The 3,007-nt window shown below is 32.3% G+C and overlaps 1 long non-coding RNA gene across 1 annotated transcript in view; it reads right to left on the bottom strand.

The window, feature by feature from the left end:
- Nucleotides 1-585: 585 nt before the first annotated feature.
- LOC109586086 (uncharacterized) overlaps nucleotides 586-3,007 on the bottom strand; it is a 4,464-nt gene continuing 2,042 nt past the window's right edge. The window contains exons 3-6 of the long non-coding RNA XR_002186809.1: nucleotides 2,611-2,710; nucleotides 2,487-2,564; nucleotides 740-889; nucleotides 586-666 (exon numbers count right to left, since the gene is read on the bottom strand). This is a non-coding gene — a long non-coding RNA (uncharacterized LOC109586086). The remainder of the gene's footprint in view (nucleotides 667-739; nucleotides 890-2,486; nucleotides 2,565-2,610; nucleotides 2,711-3,007) is intronic.

Here is a 3,007-nt window from a genome sequence, read left to right as displayed (position 1 = left end):
TCCTAGATCCGCCCCTGGCTGGACACTGTAAATGTATAAATACGTGGTCAATCGCCATAGCAACTATCTAACCTGTTTCCATGGAAATTCTAATTAGCATTCGCGAAAATTAGTCGTCCTACGGTAATTATAACAATACAGTTAATAATAAGTGCACGTGTATTTTGCATTTTTGTGTTTATTTCTTCTTTTCCTTTCCCTTCCCTTTCTTCCCTCCTCCTCCATCATCCTCTCCCATTGCTTCTTTGATAGCTTTAGCTCTCTTCTTTCCAAGAGGAGTCTTGTTAAACATTAACAAAACAAAACAAAAAACATTAACAAAAAAGGTATAAATAATTATTAGTTCTATTTATACTATAATTACACATGTACATGTATGTACATATACATTTGTAGATTATTTTTAGTAACAAGGTTCTCAGTATTAATTTGCAACAACACTGAAGATTAGGGTTCTGCCTATAGTACATGTACTACATGCAGATGCTATTTTTAGTAACAACTAACAAGGCCCCTAACTTATACACTGCTATACATACTATTTTTAGTAACAAGGTTCCTAAACAGTTCTAATAATAGGTTTACTTTGTATGCTTCCTCTTCTTCTCTATAAATCGGATCAATTTTAGTAAGAAAAGGAATGAATTCTGCTGTAGTCAATGGACGCTTACAAAGTTAAAAAGATCAAGAAAAAATATATATAAAAATTAAATATTATTATTATTAATATTATTATTACTTGTTGTATCCTTCTTTCAGTGAGTACTTGTGTTATTCCAGTGATCATGTGTCCTGGAGTGTATCTGTCTGATACTTTAGCTAATGAGCTCAATGTCAAATCCATCAGTAACATGACCGCCATGTTTCAGTATAAGACTCTTCCACTGCACTCCAAGTACATAAAATAATTAAACAATTGTATTATTAATTTTTGCTATTCTACACGTGCATGTTTGAACTGATTCCGACTTCAATTTTTCAAGTTGCGGCCATTTTAAAAAATGCTAAAAATTTGAAAATTTTTCAAGGCTATAGCCTATGGATTTTTTCACAAAATGGCTCCAAAGTCACTCCACATTTTCTGATAAATGTGACCATAATTGACAAAAGGTACCTTATGGCGGGTAGTGAAATTTGTCTTTATAGCAAAAAATCAAACTTCCTGAGCTTCATATATCATAAAATGACTCCACAGGATGCATAAAGTTACTATGTAACTTTTACAAACAATGATTGTCCAACAGAGAACTCACAGGTTGATATTATTCATTATAATGATGAATTTTAAAATCCGCCATAAGGTACCTTTTGTCAATTATGGTCGCCAATATTGATTTCCTTATGCTGTGTAGAAAGTTTGAGCTGATTCTGACTTCAATTTTTTGAGTTACGGCCTTTTTAAAAAATGCCAAAATATAGCCCTTGGTTTTTTCCCAAAAATGGCTCCAAAATCACTCCAAATTTTTATAACATTTTCTGATAAATACTAATGTCTTTATGCTGTGTAGAAAGTTTGAGCCGATTCCGACTTCAATTTTTCCAGTTACTGCCACTTTTTAAAAACACCAAAAATCTGAAAAATACCCAAGGCTATAGAACATGGTTTTTTTTCCAAAAAATGGCTCCAAAATCACTCCAAATTTTTATTACATTTTCTGATACATATTAATGTCCTTATGCTGTGTAGAAAGTTTGAGCTAATTCTGCATGACTTTAATTTTTCGAGTTACAGCCATTTTTTAAAAATGCCAAAAATTTAAAAGATACCAAAGGCTATAGCCCATGGTTTTTTCCAAAAAATGGCTCCAAAGTTACCCCAAATTTTTATTACATTTTTTGCTACATATTGATATCCTTATGCTGTGTAGAAAGTTTGAGCCGATTCCAACTTCAATTTTTCAAGTTACAGCCATTTTAAGAAAACGCCAAAAATCTGAAAAATAAACCAAGGCTATAGCCAATGGTTTTTTCCAAAAAATGGCTAAAAAATCACCCCAAATTTTTATTACATTTTAAAATACATATTGATGTCCTTATGCTGTGTAGAAAGTTTGAGCTGATTCTGACTTCATTTCTTCAAGTTACGGTCTTTTTAAGAAAATGCCAAAATCTGAAAATTTCCCAAGGCCATAGCCCATGGTTTTTTCCAAAAAATTAATGGCTCCAAAACTACCCCAAATTTTTACTACATTTTTTGCTACATATTAATATCCTTATGCTGTGTAGAAATTTTGAGCTCATTCCGACTTTAATTTTTCAATTTTATGACATTTAAAAGCGACAAAATTCTAAAAAACAAATTCAAGGCTATAGTCCATGCAAGGTTTTTTCCAAAAAATGGCTCAGAAATCTCTCCCAATTGTTATTACATTTTCTGATACATATTGACATCCTTATAAATTTGAGCTGATTCCGACTAAAACTTTTTAATTTTGATGTCCTTATGCTACAATATATGTACATGTACAGTGTATGGATGTACTTACAGACTCTTGATCCATAGTCAGGTCTTGGTATCATTATGATTCTTTGATACATCTACATTTGATCAGCATCTACACACACTGTATAATTATTTATTATTACTAATGTATCATGATTTATACTAACCAAAAGGTCTAGTGGAGGTACCAATGATCATTACTCTCTCCTCTGGTTTCATACCTTTCAATATCTTTGGTAGCATCTTCTTAAATCTTTTAGGATCAGTCTATAACCACTGGCGGATCCAGAAAAATTGAAAGGGGGGGTTCCATTTCACTTTAGTAGGTGTGGCTCATTAATTTTAATTAAAAATTTGGGTGTGGCTCATCAATTTTAATTAATAAAATGGAGGAAAAGTGCTGCAAACTGACTGCAAAGAATCCAAAGATACTGCAAAAAGACAACTTCTTCTGCCAAAGGGGGGTTCCATGGAACCCATGGAACCCCCCTAGATTCGCCACTGATAACATTAACAGATAATAGAGATGCTACTAATAATTATAGTGTAGCTTTTGATTGACAT

Source organism: Amphimedon queenslandica, unplaced genomic scaffold (assembly GCF_000090795.2).
Source record: "Amphimedon queenslandica unplaced genomic scaffold, v1.1 AMPQUscaffold_12952, whole genome shotgun sequence".
NCBI classification, from domain to species: domain Eukaryota; kingdom Metazoa; phylum Porifera; class Demospongiae; order Haplosclerida; family Niphatidae; genus Amphimedon; species Amphimedon queenslandica.
The sequence above is the reverse complement of the archived record's forward strand: the minus strand, read 5'-3'. Positions and strand labels throughout refer to the sequence as shown.